The sequence below is a fragment of the Camelus ferus genome, chromosome 15, assembly GCF_009834535.1.
Source record: "Camelus ferus isolate YT-003-E chromosome 15, BCGSAC_Cfer_1.0, whole genome shotgun sequence".
Taxonomy (NCBI): domain Eukaryota; kingdom Metazoa; phylum Chordata; class Mammalia; order Artiodactyla; family Camelidae; genus Camelus; species Camelus ferus.
Genome location: NC_045710.1, coordinates 17,343,659 through 17,361,658, shown reverse-complemented (window position 1 = coordinate 17,361,658; position 18,000 = coordinate 17,343,659). Strand labels below are relative to the sequence as shown.

Here is an 18,000-nt window from a genome sequence, read left to right as displayed (position 1 = left end):
CGGGAAGGGATTGCATGAGAGTGGAAAACAGGCAGCTGGCTGCATCCTCGTACATGCTGGGGGCCGTGGACCAAGTTAGCTTTACAGGATGGTGACTGGAAACTCAGTTCTGACACAGGATGGGACACAAATCCTTGAGGATCTTCCCTGAAGGCTTTGATCTGGTCGCCCTTGTGACCTGGTACAGCCAGGGCCTAGTCCCCGCATGGAGCTCGGGTGACCCAGCCCTGGCGTAGCCTGGGAGCCATGTGCAGGGAGGACAGCATGGGGCTTTAGGAGGCCCCGCCAGGGATGGAGGGGATGCCTGCTTGTCTGGCATGTGGGCTCAAGCTGTGCCCGACTGTGATCTGGAGGCCCAGGAGCAGGTGGCAGTGACCCGGTGACAGGGCGGAGAGGTGAGGAGGGGTGATACAAATTCCTCTGTCTGTTGCTTGGCAACAGCGCCCACCTCCCATTTTCATCCGCCCATGGGTGCCCTCTTGGAGGTTGCTTTGGCTTCTGAGGCTGCCCCTGGTAAAGATGACATGAGAAAGGGCATGTGGACTTCTCCAGGCCTGCTCCGCCCCCCCCCGGAGTAAGGCAGGAAGATCAAGGGCAGCAGCAAGTCCTCTGGGGACCACCCGCAGCCCCAGGCCGGTGGGGGACAGATGTGCAGGGAAAAGAAGCGACCAGGAGGTGGGTGGATCCTGATTTGTGTTTCAGCCCTACTGCTACCACAGCTACTGCAAGATCTAAAGTCTCTGAGCTGTGGGTTTTTCATCCGTGAATCAGGGATAAGAAGAGCGCCCGCACTTCACCAGTGTTGCTTGAATCCAATGAAATACTGTATGAAAACAGTCAGCACTGCACCTGGCACTTAGCAGGTGCTCAGGAGGTGTGAGTTCCTTTTCTGTAAGTGGGGTCATGACAGGGCTGCATGAGGGTGACTCTGGGGATGAGGCAAGGAGACCTCATGCAGGCCCCTTTGTGTTCTAAGACCCCCCCCACCCCCTACAAATGTTGCTTGTCACTCTTATCACCACTTAGGGGTCGTGGGGCCTCCATTTCCTCGGCCATCTGATCTCTGGACCTTTCATTTTGATGTCCTTCCATCAGTCTCTTCAGAGCCCATGCCCACTGGGGACCCAGCAGGTCCCTCCAGCCCTGGGCCCTCTCCCTCCCTGCCCTCTGGTCTCTTTAGGCCCAGAGCAGGCAGTGGCCTTTCCTCTGGTTGCTGAGCCTGCTGGCAGGGTTGACTCTGTCCCTGGCCCACAGGCAGGGGAGGGTCTAGACCACAACCAGGCCTGGCAGCTGGCGCCCAGCAATGGTTCCTAATGGTTTGGTTACCAGCAGTGATGTGGTATTTGTTGCCATCCTCTCACAGGCCGGGATTCCCGGCTCAACTAGTGGTGGCCTGTGGGACTGCCTGGTACTGGAAGCTCAGCCAGGAAGCCCACTGAGGGAGACGATTGCCTCTGCATTTTCTTTCGTCAACACCTTCGTGCAGCCTGGACTCTGACAGTCTGGTGAGGGGCGGGGGCCCCAAGTTGGCAGGCCTGGCAGTTCTTGCGTTTTCTCTCCAGAGGACCCTTGCTTCAGAGCCACAAATAACACTTATCTCTTCATTTATTAAAGACCTACTATGTGTCGGGCACTGGCTATAAAGATAGAAGAGACTGCGCTGGTCCTTCAGGAGCCTGCAGCGGAGGTGAGAGTCTGGCAAGGTGGCCATCACACCGTAGGCGGGTGGAGAGAGCTCTGCAGTGTGTGCTTGGGGCTCCTAGGGGCTCAGAGAAGGGATATCTCATTCAGGGGAGGAGGGACAGTCGGGAAAAGTTTCTAAAAGTGAGGGTTAAGAAGAATCTCAAAGGATGGGGAGCAGTTAGCCAGGTGGTCAAAGGCGTTTCCTCACCTGGTGTGGCGGGAGTGATGGGGTCCGAGGACTGACGGGATGTGAGGCCGCAGGGCCAGGCCAGAGCTGGACCACCGAAGGCCAGGATGTTACCTGTTGACAGCTGTTGGGCTTGGAGTAACATGCCTATATTTGTATCTGACAAAAAGATCACCCTGGGGCATCAAGGAGGGGAAATTGGACAGGTGAGGCTGCGGCCAGGGAGCCCGGGCAGAAGGCAGGTGTAGAAATGGAGAGGAGCAGCCGTGTAGGCATGGAGGGGGCTGCTTTGTGAGGCATTTGGGGAGGAATGGCTGGGTGATGAGAGGGTGTGGGGAGCAGAAGTGACTGGTTTCTGGCTCAGCCAGCTGCATGGTAGAGATGCCGTCCATTGAGAGGGCACGTGTCAGAGGGAGTCTGGAGAGATCTGGGGGCGTTTCACATGGGAGGCAGGACCGGGGCTGGGACTGAGGGTGGTTAGGATTTGCACAAGTGGGCCAGGCTTGCAGAAGGAGAGAGCACCTGTGTCACCAGGCCCAGATGTGGGGGCCCCAGGGAGGGGCAGGGTCCAGGTGATGGATTCGAAAGGTAGGCACATTTTATTCCCAAACTGGTAGCAATCCCTATAGATTTTTCAGGAGGAAAGTGACTTAACCAGGTGTTCAGACCACGTGCATTGGGGATACTGATGTTTGGGGGCTTAAGTGGGGCTTCTGCTTCTCTGGATCTCCCCCAAAAGATGAGCCACAAGGCCAAGACCCTGTTCCTCAATTCCTCGACCACAGCACCCCAGGTCGGTCTCATCACCCTCTGACAGTGGTGTGTACATTGCAAAGCTGACATCCACCTTCCATTCAGAGGCAGGTCTCCCAAGGTAGGTGGGGATAAGCTGGGGAGAGCAGTTTGGGTAAGCAAAGAGAAAAGAAACAAAAACTGTTTCTCTAAAGTAGAAATATGAGTCTTTTGTGTGTAACAGGAAGGGCTGTTTCCAGAGAATTTCTAGAAAAATGATGTGAGCCAGGTCAGCATCACTGAATCCAGGCAGAGGCCACGAGACTCAGTACTGAACAGACAGTGATTTCCCCTCAGTGTTGCCACCTCCTACCCAAGTCCTCAGGCAGATAACTTAACCTCTCTTAGCCTCAGTTTTGCCACCTGCAAAATGGAGACACCTTCACAGGCTTGGGTTGTCATTTGTTTGTTTGTTTCAAACACTGCTTCTTGTCCTAAACTTGGATATTTTATGTCACTTGTGTTTTAAAAGAATCCTTCTGCCGTTGGTCTCACAGGTGTTTGAGGATTAAAATTCAGCGGAGCCTGGTCCCTGCCTGGCTCCGAGGAGACACAGACCCCCGGGCTCGCCCTTCTCCCTTCTCACTTGCTGAGCCTCTTCTTGCTCTGTGCCCCCCGGGAGGCCGGTCCTGCCTGTCCCCCTGTCAGCTTTGAGTTCCTGGTTCCTGGGAAGCTCCACTTACCATGTTCCACTGACTCCCTTGTTTCCCAAACCTGGGTCACCCCAGTGTATTTGAAGAGCATCTGCTAAGCTAAATGGGAATTGGGGTAGGGCCAGTTCCTTTTCTCATTTTAATGAAGGGAGGAGGGGGTCAGCGCAAGGTGGCCATGGCTGTGTGGGGAGCAGAGGGCGAGGGAGGGAGGGGCTCTGACCCGTCCAGGGCCTGGGCGGACCACAGCTGGGACCTTGCCCAGTAGCTGGCTCCATGTGCTAGGGAAAGGGGTGCAGGGCCCTGGTGGAGTCTGAGACATGAGTTCCGGGTGACTTTGGTCTGGATGGTGAGGCTAGCTTCCTCTGTGAGCGGGCACCCATGGTGGCCATTGGGCTGTTTCCTGGTCCCTGCGACGACATGCAGCCACACCGACGGGGAGACTTTTGAAGCATCTCTGCCTTTCAAAGGAGGCTCTGGTGGGAAGATGGCTTCTCAGCAGGGGCGTCTGTGGTGGTGACATTGGCAAGAAAGCCTGGGCCCGAGTCAGGCTGTCTCTGGCTGGGGTGGGTGTGGTGGACGGGGACCACTGTCAACTTGAGTTTGGAAGCCAGTGTTTCTCTGGTCGCTACAGACCTGCGCATGTCCCCTGGTCACAGAGGCAGCCCTCTGGAAGCTGGGCATACGTGGACTGAGGGTGTGGGGGTGTAATCACACGAAACGTACAGCCTAATTAATCTGGCATACCCTTAATGGTATGCATAATTGTGCTGCATGGTAATTAGGTGTAAATGGCAAGCAGTTCACATAAATGTTTTTGTAATTGGTATTAATTTTGCAGAGGCAAACTAAGTTTATGTGGTTTTTCTCTTCTTGCTCTGTTAGTTTTCTAGCACAGGCGATTCCTAGCTCTTGGAGAAATTCTATTGCAAATGTTTGTTTATAGGGCAATGTTTTGTATTTTCTCTCAGAACAATGTTACGAATGGTTATGAGGTTCCCAAGCTGGTTTCCAAATGCCTCTTTGGCCCACACTTTAGGTGAAATGTGCGACGCATGTGTGGGGAGGCCTCGTCGGGAGTCCTCCTGCTCCAGGATCCCGGGGCCTGGTGTGTGAGAGAGCGTGTGTCCCCACATGTGTGAGCGCGTCTGTGTCTTTGTCTGTGAGTCTATATGTGTGTGCATACGTGCCTTTCTGTGTGTGTCTGTGTCTGTGTGAGTGCATCTGTGTGGGCCGATGTGTGTGTCTGTAGGTGCCTGACCCCTAAGGCCACTGTGGCAGGTTAAGGGTGCAGGTGAAGAGGTCCTTTATTCTGGTTGCAGAGGCCCTTGGGCTGGGGATTAGGGGAAGCCTCGCGGCATTAGCTGCAGAGAGGACACTGGGTCATGCCACAGCAGCCGCACCTGGGAGCCAGTGAGAGCCATTCCTGGGTGTGGTCTTAAGCTAGAGGCTAGGTTTCCTAAGGACACTTTACCAGCCTTTCGCCCTGATTAATGACGTAATACTTTTTAAAAAAATTAATATTTTTTGAATGCCTACTATGTGCCAGGCACCATGCTAAACACATGACTCAGATTCTTTTGTATCTTAAAATAGATGTAGGAGGTAGGGCTCTTATTCACCCCATTGTACAGATTGGTAAAGTGAGTGGCAGACCCAGGGTTTGAGGTGGATTCCCTTTGAACCCTCTTAGGGCTGAAGGGGTGGATGAACTGCACCAGGGCTGCTGGGTCAGGGGCTAGTGATTCTGGGATGTGCTGCCCAGAATCCTGGGCTTTTCTCCTCTCGACCTCATCCCCACCCCCTGCAACAATAGGTTTGGTTTCGGTTGGCACAGAAGGTGAGGAGAAAGCAAACCAGGGACAAGTGGGTAGTTCTGACAGCAGTGGGCTCTTTCCTGCTTTCGTGGGTGGGGAGGGGCTGTGCTCCAGCAGCAGCTCCCGGACCCTGAAGCCCCTCTGGGGGAACCTCCTGGTTTGGACCTGGGAGGGGGTCAACTGGATGGTCTCGGAGGACTGTGAAAAAGTGCAGGTGCGGAAGCATTGTGTGAATGGTGTGGGAAGAGAGTGGTCACAGGCAAGCCGGGGACCAGCCCCGAAGGGCCCGGGCTGGTGGGAGGCCAGCTCCCCCTGCTTCCTATGGCTCACATGCACCCTGACCTAGGACCCTCATGACCCCCTTGGCCCTGAGCATCTGGGGGCTGGTGGGGCCCTCAAACCCCATAGCAGGTGTACGTCCTGGCCCAGGGAAGGTGGAACAGGGGCCTTCCCGTTGGCACAGTGCCTTGGGGAACTCTGCCAAGCGACCCCTAGAATGGGGGTTGTGGGGGGTCACTCTAGGCACCGCAGCACTGTGCTGGGGATGTTGCAGCTGCCTGGGAGTGATTTCACACAGTCCTCTCTGCCTCCAGAGTCACCCAGAACAGGGAGGAGAGAGAGGGGCGGGTGGCAGAAGAGCAAGGTGCAGGACAAGAACTCTGACGTCATCTGTTTGGGAAAACAGACGCATCCATATGCATGTGAAAAGCTAGATAACCACACAACAGACACTGATTACAGACCCCTGGATGGGTGGTGGAGGAGAAGCAATAGGGGTTAGGGGATGCTGAGAGCTGGGGAGAGGGGAGCTGGGAGGTCCTTTGGGAGGAGCTCTCCTCTTGGAGGAGAGAATGGTGTGAGTGGAGACACAAGTGTGGGAACAGGGGATGTGAGCTGGGGGCCAGTGACTGGCCCTGGAATGATGGAGTCTGCTGGGAGAGGTGGGGGCCAGGTCAGAACAATAGGCTGAGGCCATACTTTTCGAGCCATCGGTGTAGGACAGAGCAGAGTGTAGGTTTTACAGTGTGGGAAAATCACTGGCATCATAGGGATTTTTAAGATAACAGCTTTATTGAGATATAATTCACATACCATACAGTTCACTCATTTAAAGTGTGCAATTTGGCGGTTTTTAATATGTTCATGGAGTTGTGCAACCATCACAATGAATTTCAGAACATTTTCATCAGGCATCAGAGGTTTTGATTAAGAAAGCCTTGTGTAGAAGATCTTTGCTGAGAAGCTGGGGTGAGAGGTTGAGATACCAGAGGCAGGGAAACGTGTTACGGAATACCTGCCAGGGTCTAGACCTGTGGTGCTGAGAGCCTGGAGGGCAGGGGTGGAGAACAGAGGCCCGAGGATCAGGCGCCTGGTGACTGAAGTGGGGGGTGGGACCTCAGTTCTCTCTGGGGTTTGGGGCACTGGCAGCTGAGGGGAGGGTGCTGCCACTTCCACACACAGGAGCTAGAGGAAACATTCTGGTTCTAGAAGAGTAGGATTTTAGGTAACTGCAAGTCATCCAGGTGGGGATGTCCAGAGGATAAAGATGGAAGCCTTGCAATAGAAGTCTGCATTCGTTTAAGCCCAGGTGTCTGAGCAGAGAAGAACTTAGAGTACAGCTGAAGCAGCGTGCGACCAGAGAGGGGTACCCACTGTGCAGTAAGTAGTGGGAGCAAGACCCCAGTCAGCCCAGGAGACAGCGGAGGGGGCTGAGGGGTGGGAGAGGACCCAGAGCATGGTGCCAAGTAGGGAGACAGCCAGAGAATCCCCTTGCTTATGGACTTGCAAAAGCAAGGGTCACCTGTCACCCCAGTGCCCAGCTCTGCGGTGGCACTCAGTAAATGATTGCTGAGTGAGTGCTTGAAGCAGGAAATGATTAGCTGGCAAGGAGGCGGAATTGAGCTCAAGGACGGTAAGGATGGAAAAAGGCCCTTTGAGGCCGTGGGTGACTGTATCAGTCAGGGTCAATTCAGGAGACAGAAACCACATAGTGATGTGAACAGGAAAATTTAATATAAAGACTTATTAACGATAACGGGGGATTGGAGTATTGAGAGATTGGCTGGTAAGAAGTAAAAGAACTGTGAAGAATACAGAAATAGCATATATGAGAGCAGCCACTGCTCCTAGGGTTGCCATGGAGAGCTCAAGGAAGAGGCCCTGCGGCTGAGGTCCTGACCTTGATGGAGAGGGCTTGGTCATGGCTCCCTGGATGACAGAGAAGTCAATTGGTGCCATGTTGGCAGGAAACCTGCCTCCTGGAACTCACTGGAAATCCATCCTTTTGGGTCCCAAGGAGAGTTGTTCATCAGAAATTTTCTTGCTGGAGGCACAGTGCTACTAAACTACCCACGGGGAGTGTTGGGTGAAGCGGCTGGCTGCTGTTGACAGTCATGCACTGCTCGAGCTGGGTGCTGGAGAAGCACCTTTGCTGCAGGAGCTGGGCACTGGGAAGTTGCATGCTGCAGGAGCTGCGTGCTAGAGAAGCTGTGACAGGACAGGATTGGGCACTAGGGAAGCCAGAGGGGCAGCAGGATCTGGCTGCTGAAGTTGTATGCAGAACAATGCAGGAGTTCTTCCAGAGAGTACATCGGTTCTAGGAAAGGAAACACCACCTTCAGTGTCTCTCTGCTGCCCTCTACTGACAGCATGATGTCACACCACCTGGCCAAAGGAGAAATACTTAAAGGGCCTAGCTCAATTTTCACAGAGCAGGTGATGAAGGGTGAATAAATTAACTGGCACAATCTGCTACTTTGGCTACCCAGCGTCCATCTGCACCCTTTTACACACATTTGTGCTCCGCTGCAACAACAATATAGTTGTACTTTTACCTATCAAGACACAGCTATCCTGCTTGTTCTCACCCTTTCTTCCAAAGGAGGAGTCCCAGCACTCACTGTATCAACACTGCCTACACAGATAACATCTCAAATTCAATCTCAGCCCCATTAAGTATTCTGTTACCTAAAGACTAAATTATAAAGCTAACTTCCAACAACTTGTATGTAAAGTGATGGGAAGAAGGAGAAAAAAGAAGAAAATGGTTACCATGTACAAACAAACACACATATATATCAAGTAAACAGAAAATATACAAAACTACTACGGTTCTCATTTCTATATTTGTTCACAAGGCCACATCTAATACCCGGCTTCCTTCTCTCGCTTCCCATCCTGTATTTCCTCTGCACTCAGCTGGAACCTCAGCAGGGCGGGCTTTCTACCTGGTGGAGTGACCCAAGCCTTGATTCTTGAAGGATCTGAATCCTTGGCTGTCCTGCCCTTTTTTTGGTTTGTTTTGTTACTGTAGTTTTTCATTAACTCTTACTTTTGGGTGTGGAAGTTCTAAGAGGTACCTGAGAGAATCCTCTGTGTTCCAGGAATTATCTTCCTGCCCTCTACTCTGTACCAGCGAGCCAGTTTCTCCTTGGCAACTAGGATCAATGACTCCAGCTCTTGGAGTAACTCCTTTTTTTTTTTTTTTTTTTTGTCTGTTGGTTCAGTGGCATAAGGGGGTCCCCAAAAGCCAGGTAGATGACTTGTCTTCTAGTAGAATCCTTGTGGTGTCCACTTGAGGGATTACAAAATTTAGTGCCCCAAGAGTGCCTCAGGGATATGGGGAGGGGGGGGAACCAAACACAGGGATCAAGGGGAGAGTGAGCGAAGAGGCTCTGGAGCTGGAAGTGTGGACCATTCTTTAGAGTAGGCTTGTAAAGCTGAGAATCACACAGGTGTGGGCCGTGGGCCCCCTGGGGTGGGGGAGGGGGAGATCACAATCAGCCAGACTCGTGGCTTCTCAGACAGCAGACCCCACCGGGGCCCACGTGGTTGATTCTCACATGGACTTGCAGCCTGGCCACCCTGCGCGCTGCCTCCCGGGGTGTGGGAAGCCCATCCGACTGCCTAGGCACACATGACCCCCAGTAGGGCTTCTTCTGACTCACCACGGTCGGAAATGCGTGCTCCTATATGGAACTCTATACCAGCTCATTTTGGCTCCCGAGAGCAACTTCAGCTCCTTACCAGCATCTATTTCAGGCACAAACCTTTTTTTTTTATCCCTGCTTTTGGGGCTGTGTCATGGTAACATGAGTATGAGCAGAGGAGTCTGATTCAACCCATCTCTGCCCATGTGGCCACCACCGTAGCAGCATTTGGGTGATCATAAATGCTCGTGCTGGTAGCACCCTGGCCTCGAGGGTGGTGTGAGAGCCGTAAGTCATCTTTTTGTGACTCCAAAAGCCAGACAGATGGGCTTTGAAGTGGGGAACAGGGTGGCAGGACTGTTGGCCTGTTGCCGCGGTGGCTTTTGGTATTCTCCGGGCAGCTGGTGGTTTGGGTGGGAGGGGTGTTTCTGGAAGTACAGAGTGATGGCATGATGACGTGCATCTCCCTCGTGTTGAAATGGAATGACCAACAGAGGGTGGCACTGGGACCTCCCCTCCTCCAGATCCAGCCCAGTCTTGTGACCCAGAGAGGCTGTAGCGGGTGGGGGGAAACTTGGCAGATAAACATCTCCGTCTAGGAGGCCGTGATGTCTCCCCCAGCTTTCTGCCGGCCCCCAGCTTACCAAGCTTATCAGCACCCTGGCAGATGATTGGGCGGGTGTGGGGCACACAAGACACTCTCCTGTCTTCTGTCACCCACAGGACTCACTTGTACCTCCTCCCGAACTCAAGTAGGAAATCCAGCCATGAGGCTGTTGTCTGTGGGCTGTGGGCTGTTATCACGGGGGCACAGATCGCTGATCGGGGGTCTGTGCTTATGCTCATCCGTGACTGGGTGTCGCCGTGTTGGTGAGGACTCTCAAATTACATGGACCTGAATTCAGAATCCTGCCCTGGGACTTTGTACCCGCGCTACCCAAGGGAGGTAATAAATGTCTCCAAGCCTCAGTTTCTTTTTCTATAAAATGGAAATAATAATAGAACTGACTTCATGGGATTGTTGATGAGGATGAGACAGGACAATGCACGGCCCTTAGCACAGTACCTGACACACAGTAGGTGCTCAGTAAACAGTGGAAGGAATAAATGAATGCATGACTCCCACATTGGGCAGGGCACTGAATATGGTGATTAGAAGGTTGCACTGCCTGCTCCCACCCCTCCCCCTGCCCTCACAGTGGACAGGCCTTACCAGGGAAGGGAGACTAACAGGAAACTTTGCTGAAAGTTAGTATGTCTGCAGCAGTCCCGTGCTAACTGGAAGAGCTCGTGTTGGAGTAGGAACCAGGGGGCTTCAGCCGGGGAAGGGTTTGTGTCTGGCTGCACCACTCACGAACTGTGTGACCTTTGGCAGCTTTGTTAACCTACACCTCATTCTTCTCATCGAGAGACTGGGGGTAAAAACAGTCTCCACTTCAAAGGGTTGGAGTGAGGCATGAGGATGAACAAGATGTTGAAACTGTAAAGTACTGTGCACAGGGCATGTTGTCAGAACACAGTCAGTTCACGCCCCGTTTGAAATCCTGTTTGAGTAAAGTACACTCATGGGATTTCAAGAAAGGAGAGAAAACTGTGGTCTGGATTAGTCAGGGACTAATAATCGTTAATGTTTATTGAGTATTTTCTTTGTGCCAGGCACTCTTGTAAGCATTTTTACCACATCTCATGTTAACTCTCACAATAGGCCCGTGAAGTGGCTACTGTTACTTTCCCCGTTTTACAGGTGAGAAAACTGAGGCACAGTGATGCCTCAGGTCAGACAGACAATACTAACAAGGCTAGGATTTGAACCCACGCAGCCGGGCCTCCCAGGGAAGACTTCTGGAGGTCGAGATTAGCATATGAGTCAGGGCTGTCAGCCGCAGGCACAGACTCACTCACACCAAAGTCAGGAAAGACTCACATTACCCGAAGGTTCAGAGATGCCCTACCTCCAGGTACAGCTGGATCCAGGGGCCCAGACGGTGACTCAGTGTTCCATCCCTCTGTCTCCATCCCTTTGTGCTCAGCCAGCAGCTCCTGACTCACATCCTATTATCTTAGCATCTTTCCTTTGCACCAAAACATTCCTGGGAGGCCTCTGATTGGCCCTACCTGAACACATGCTCACTCTGTGACTTGGGTGAGGGGTGGGGTCAGTGCAGACACCACAAGCCCCCACTGGAAAGGAGGGAAATGTAACTAGAAAGAATGAAACCAGCAAAGCCCACCACGAGAAAAGCAGTCTTCAGATAGAGGGGTAAAGAGGGACCTGGTCCAGAGATGGTCAGATATTTTTCAGCAATTCAAGTAGAGGACTTGAGATGGAGCAGGAGGGGTTCTTATGGTGGTAACATTAGGATTGCTTTTGATGGAGAGAGGATTTGGGTCTGTGGGCAATTACGGTTTTGTTTCTGTAAGAGGATAATTCCACGTGGGCCCTTGTGGAGGTGAGACCGTGGGGTGACACTCTAGTTGGCGCTGGTTGGAGCAGGCTTGGAGGTGAGACTTTGGGGTTATTCGTTCAGGGGGTGCTGATGGGGTTGGGGTTGGGGAGGAGGGTAGGAATGGTACTAGGGATGGTGTGGTGGCAGAGGTGGGCGTTGATACAGCCGGGACGGTCTGGAGGCTCCAGGAGATGGTTGAATTGTGGGTCTTGGGTCTGAGATGTGCTGATGAGTGAGCCGGGGCTGTGGTTAGGGATGTGGGCAGTGATGGCATGGGGTACAGTTTGGGAGGAATGTAGGGGAGGCACACCACGCTGTGCATGGGCTGGACTTGGTGGAAATGATGTATTGGGAGAATTAGCATTTCATGAGGGGCGTGGTGGGGGTGAGGAGGGAGGTACCACTTTTATAGCTGGTGATGGATGGAACTCTGTGTGGGTGTGAAGAGATGATGATGGTTATTATGTGGAACGTGATGGTTTCATAGAGTTAGAGAGATGGAGGGACTTAGCTGCACTCTTACGGAGGAGGGTGGAGGGTGCAGCCAATGGTTGCAGCTGGGATGTAGGCCCTTATTCCCAGACCCATTCTCTCTTTTTAAAAATTATTTTTTGTTTTCTCACAGTAATGCATATGATTTAAGAAGTCAGATAGGACTAACGTCTCTTCACCAAATACAGTTGTTCCTTGCCTGTTCCCACCTTCTTCTTCTAGAGGAAACCACTTTTAGCTGTTCCTTCTAGTAACTTTATATCTCATGGATCTGAGTAATGTGCGTATTTTTGACTCTTCCACTGTAGACATTTTCCATTGATTTCCTATTTAGTAAATAAGGATTTAGCTCTCTCATATGGCCGACCATGGCTCTCTGCCCAGCCACCCTCCTAAGTCATTCTCCTGGTAGGCATACTATTAACAGTACCTTACCAGGGTTTTTGGAAAATGTTTTATGCATTTAGCAATATCTGCATATGTATGCATGTAGCAGGCAGGGTAATGGCCCCCCTAAGATGGCCATGTCCTAATCCCCTGTCCCTGTGAATGTGTCACCTTCTGTAGCAAGAGAGACTTTGCAGAGGTGATTAAGTTAAGGATCTTGAGATGGGGAGGGAGGTTTATCCTGCCTGAATCATCTGGGTGGGCTCTGTGTCATCACAGGGTCCTTAGAAGTCAGTGACAGAGGCAGGAGAGTCAGAGTAACGCAATGGGAGAAAGACTGGCAAAGGGAGAAAAACTGGCCATTGTTGGCGTTGAGGATGGAGCGGGGCCAGGAGCCCAGGAATGTGAGCAGCCTCCCGAAGCTGAAAAGTCAAGGAAATGGATTCTCCCCAGGGCTTCCAGAAAAGAACACAGCCTGCCAACACCTTGATTTCAGCCCAGTGACGAGAACCATTTTGGACTTTTGACTTCCGGAACCGCAAGACACAAATCTGTGTTGCTTTAAGCCATTAATTTGTGGTAACTCGTAACGGCAGCAATAGGAAATTAATACAGCACATAATCTATACACATCCACACTGCGTACGTGTGTGTGTGTGATATATACAGCGTTATTTTTTAAATCAATGAATGCAGCTATTCACAGCTGAATCTTACGTTGTCCTAGAAAAGTTTCCTTTTTCTCCCCCCTTGAAATGAACAATTACCTCGTTTCCTCCCCTGCCTTATTTTCTTTATACCTTTCGCTAATTCCTGCCACACCTTCTAATAGCTGTCTGTGTGGCTTTCCACAAGGGCAGTCACAGCAAGTGTTATGTTTCAGTTCCATTTTTTGAGTTCTCCACTCTCTTGCTCTCTGGGTGTGGGGCACGTTGTAGCTGCCGTTCTGGGATGTCTTACGTGGGCATCCTCAGCATTCCCTTCCCCTTCCTCCTGGTTGGAGTTCTTGTTTTCTGGAGCTCACGTTGTCTTCTTGCTTGGTTAACGCTCTTGTTTGGAGTCCACTGCCTGGGACAGATACCTATCTTTATTCAAATCCATTCAGTTTCTGAGTTCAGACAGCAGACTAAGAACAGCGAGTTGACACCAGTAGTTTTGTCAGGTTCAAAAGCCGGTTGGTGGCAGAGGACCTGGCTGTGACAGCACTCCACGTGCCTGAGTCCCAAGCCCTGTGGCCATACATCTGAACAGTGACCTTCTATGACTTCACCTGGACTCTGTGCACCTCATCCCAGAGCCTCCCTTCCCTTGTCTGCTGTGTCTTAAAGGACATCTTCCCCTGCTTCTTGAGAGGAGTATCTGAAAATACCTTTATTCTCCTCTCACACTGAAACGATCATTAGGCTGGGTTAAGAGTTCTAACTGGAGAATTGTTTTAAGAATTGAAAGGGTATTGGTCCTCTGTCTTCAGGCTTTCAGTATGAACACTGAGCAGTCTGAAGCCATTCTGATTCCTGAAACTTTATACAGTCATTTTTTTCTCCCTTTAGAAACTTGTAGGATCTTCTCTTTGTCTCAGTGTTCTGCAGTTTCACTGTGATGTGTCTCGTGCGGGTCTGTTTTTGTCTGTTTGGGGGCAGTCAGGGGGCCTTTTTGATTAGGTAGCTCATGTCTTCCAGTTCTGGAAAGTTCTCTTGAATTATTATTTCATTGGTAACTTTCTCCTCTCTCTCCCTCTTTTTTTCCTTTCTGTAACTCCTATTTTACTGATGTGGAAACGTATAGACCAACTCTCTCATTCTCTTTTCTTATTTTCTATTTTTTTTTGGATATACCCCCTCTGTTGACTTGTGTATTTCTACTAGCATGATTTTTATTTCTAGGAGTTGTTTTTTTGCTCTCTGCCTTTTTTTTTTTTTTTAATAGCATCGCATTCGTAGTATCCTTCTCTGTGTGTAAAGTCTGTTTCCCACAGTTGTGTTTGGTTTTTATTTTGGTTGATTTGTTCTGGTCTCTGTCTTCTAAGTTCAAGGCTTCCCTTGGATGTCTAGTGGTCCTTGGTTGTCCTTTCAGGATTAAGAACAGGGAGCTAAAAAGCTGATTGGAAGCTTTGAACACGAAGGTGGGGGCTGGCTGACTTGCAGATCCACCTTGGTTGACCATTTGGACATCATTTGGATTCTGGGGTCAATATCTGTATCCTTAGGACTTTCCTCTTGCACTAATTAGATTCTCCAGAGAAGATAAAGGTCTCTGAGCCCAGTGGGGAAGATCGCCAAGGGGGCTCAACATTAGCATTTGAAATAACCTTCATCTCTTTGGGTTTGGTTTATTACTCTTGCTCATAACTGTACTAGTTGACTCTCTATGCACAGACCCTCTGGTTTGCACTCTCCAGAGAGGAAACTTTCAGACTTCTGGGGGAGGTGGACCTAGGAACTTTACTTCTTTTCTTTAAGTCCTTTTTAATTTCACACGTGCATCCTCTTCACCCCTTGTCCCAGAGACACGTGGTGCTGTCATGCCAAGTGTCCTTAAAGGACTCTGTTAGAAATCACTTTGCATGTGCTGTCTGAAATTTGCCTGTCACCAGTCTGCTTCCCAGACCCCTAAATTTTGTTGCTGGTGTCTCTTCTCTGTTCAGCACAATCTTGTGACTTTATGTCTTCTTAAAAACAAACAAACAATTTTTTGCTAAATTGGATTTAGAATGTAGCCAAATTGGGTGTATATATTCAAATCCCAGTCCTTTTGCACAACAGTTTTGTAACTGAAGCAGTGATGATGGTGACCATGTCAGTTATAATACCAGGACATTTTCATGATAGGAGTCCTCAAAAAATTTTTTAAGTTGTTTTAAACCTCATCCATGGCCACTGTGGACGTTAGAACTATAAAGGAGAAAACAAAAGCTAGTTAAAAGTATAGAGGAAAAACTAAAAGCTGCCTGTCAAGGTGGTAGGGTTCTTGGCAAGGGTGTTTATTTGGTGGTGGTTTTGTGGTGCAGCCCTTGGCGTGGGTGAGGACGATTCCTTGGTGCCAGGAGCAGCAGGGCTGTGCTTGGCGTAGGACCGCTATGGTAGACATATGCTGCTGTGTTGGGACTGTGGGCCCGGGAGCAGGTCTCTCCCCTTGGCATGGCTGCTTGGAAGAAGAAGGATGCTTCTAAGGGCAGGCGGGAAGCACTGTGTCCAGGCCTGGACCTTGGCCATGACAGTGGGCGCTGGAGCTGTGCAGTGCATGGCCTGCCTGGATGGTGCTGGATGGTTTTAGATGACGCTGGGTGACTTTGAGGGACACTTACTGACAAGTCTGATTGATTGAGTCACATACACAATGGAACCTAGAGACTGACCTGGGTCAGCTGCGTTTGTTGTGAGGACAGTGCATGCTGCTCATATCAGGGGGTAAGTGGAGGGAGGGGAGGAGGAAAGAGCATTTCCTTTCCTCTCCTTTTCTTTCCGGGGCGTCTGCCCTCAGGGTCAACACCCTGTGACATTCTGGTTTTCCCTCCTGTTTCCTTCCTCTTCTCACTAGCAACCAGAGGTTCTCTGAAAGTGTTTTTTCCTACAGAAGCCCCTGGATGTTTCTAGGCCTCAGGGCAGCATTGAGACAAGGATCCTTATCTGCCTCTGACTTTGTGCAGGGCTCTCCAGGGGCTCCTGAAGTTGGCCCAGCCTTGTCTGCTCCTGCCCTTTGCCCTTGGGGCCTCCAAAAGTGAAAAGCTTGGCTGGGCAGAACTAGAAGACATTCTTGAGCATCATCTAGTCCAACTGTCCCATTTTATGGTTGAGGAAGCTGAGGGCCAGAGATGCCAGAGTCAGGATGAGAACTCACATCTGCTGACTCCGGCTTCAGTGTTCTTCCCAACCAGGCTCTGCCTCTCTCAGCTTCTGCATCCTTTTGAAGGTTTTGATGTGGGGGTGACCAGGGAGGTCTGTGCTCACAAATGGGGAGGGGCTTTGAGGGGGAATCGCTGACCGAGGGTGGACAGAGGCCTCGTGGAGTTCTTGGGTGGGACTGGCTCTCTGGTGGGCTCTCGGGAGTTGTCTCTGTGGGGTGGTGTGAGGGTGTAAGTCGGGGATGCCGCTTCGTAGTGACCCCCTCAGAGCTTTAGAGTTGAGAGATCTGGATTCAGCCCTCTGCTTTGACCCTGGAACATGGACAAGTCCTAGACTTTTTGAGCCTTAGATTCAACAGTAGAGAGTAGGAATGCTAGTAGCTGCCCAGAGGAGGAAGGCCCACCACATGCTTCACACAGCGGCTGACCCAGGGGGCTGCTCTCAGTCTTGCTGTCTACTCACCTGTGTATTCAGGCAACAAATTAGAAACAGCTGTGCTGAGCTTAGACGCGTGCATTACACCTGCGATTTCTGTAGGGCTCACCTGTGGGGCAGGGAGCAGCATCAGCCTGTCCCGGGCTTTAACTGATGCCCACCCCCCCCCACCCCCGTGTCCTGTCCCCAAGGAGGCTCCTCCCAGCTCCAGCTCCCCATCCACACCTGCGGCAGAGCTGGGACTGGGGCCCCCGCCTCTGGGGCCCCTGGGGAGGGGCCGAGCCCGTGAGAGACCCGAGCCTGTGTCTTCTCCGGCTCCTGGTTTTCCAGGGAGCCCTGGCTGGAGGGGGATGGGAGAAGAAGTCCAGGAGGGAGGGGGAGCAGGGAAGCAGAACCGGGAACTGGAAGGGGAAGGGTGTGGGTGGGCCCAGATCCAGCCTGCCTCCCTCTTTCCTCCTCCTGCCAGTCCCCTCCCCGTTCTGGCTGGCGCACTGGAGGCGGGGGCTTGGCCTGGGCTTCTCCTAGGGGGTGGGGAGCAGGAGAACTCTGTGTCTCCGAGTGACGGGGGTTGAAGCCACAACACCCCCACCCCCAGCTGAGGCCTGCGGCATGGGCTTTGTTAGTTCACTGGCTTGCGGCCCATACCTGAAGCGGGGAGGCTGAAAAGCCCCTAAAATTCAGCCCTGTGTGTACGCAGGGCCCCCTCGAGCCCACCAGGTTCCCAGGGCAGATGGGGCTGGTTCATGGGGTTGCGGAGAGAGTGGCCTGGCATCCTCTCCCGGCCAGGGCGTCCCCTCAACAGCCCTGCAAACCTAGGCCTTCAGCCCGAGTTCAGCCGCAGCCCGAGTTCAGCCTCAGCTTTCTCTGGGCCCAGACGCTGGTCCTAAAGTGAGGTGACATTCATTTCACTACATCCTGTGACTGCGGCTCACTTCCTCCACGTGGTGGGAGCGGTGTGGGGGTGGGGGGTGTGGGGAGGACAGATTAGAAGGAAAACGTAGCTGGGCTGGGGACCTCTGGGATTTCCCAGGGGGGTGGTTGGGGTGGGAGGGAGGGTGCGGGAAGCTTTCAAAGGAAAGAACAGACGTGAATGAAGAGAAGGGAGGAGGCGGGAGGCAGCTGGAGGTCCCAGAAGTGGCGCCCACTGTGCCACAGCAACGTGGAGGCTGAGGGAGGCAGGAGGCAGCCCTGAGGGAAGCCAGGCGGGACAGTGCACCCAGCTGGCCTCAGTTTCTCCACTCCCGGGGGTGCTGGGCTGCCCGTGAGCCTGGGAAAAGGAGTCAGGTCAGAGGAGCAGGCCTCACAGGCCAGTGTGGCCCTGGGGCTGAGGGCCTGGCCC

The 18,000-nt window shown here is 52.1% G+C and overlaps 1 protein-coding gene across 6 annotated transcripts in view; it reads left to right on the top strand.

Moving 5' to 3' along the window:
• Positions 1-18,000, top strand: part of DNMT3A (DNA methyltransferase 3 alpha) — a 103,115-nt gene that overhangs the window by 8,242 nt on the left and 76,873 nt on the right. The window contains exon 2 of one of the 6 annotated variants that reach the window (XM_032497152.1): positions 1,615-1,687. The exons of 4 other annotated variants lie outside the window; for them this stretch is intronic. The gene's annotated coding sequence lies outside the window, so the exon portion shown is untranslated. Of the gene's footprint in view, positions 1-1,614; positions 1,688-17,786; positions 17,946-18,000 lie in introns of those variants that run through there. One more of the 6 variants, XM_032497156.1, reaches the window with a different exon arrangement.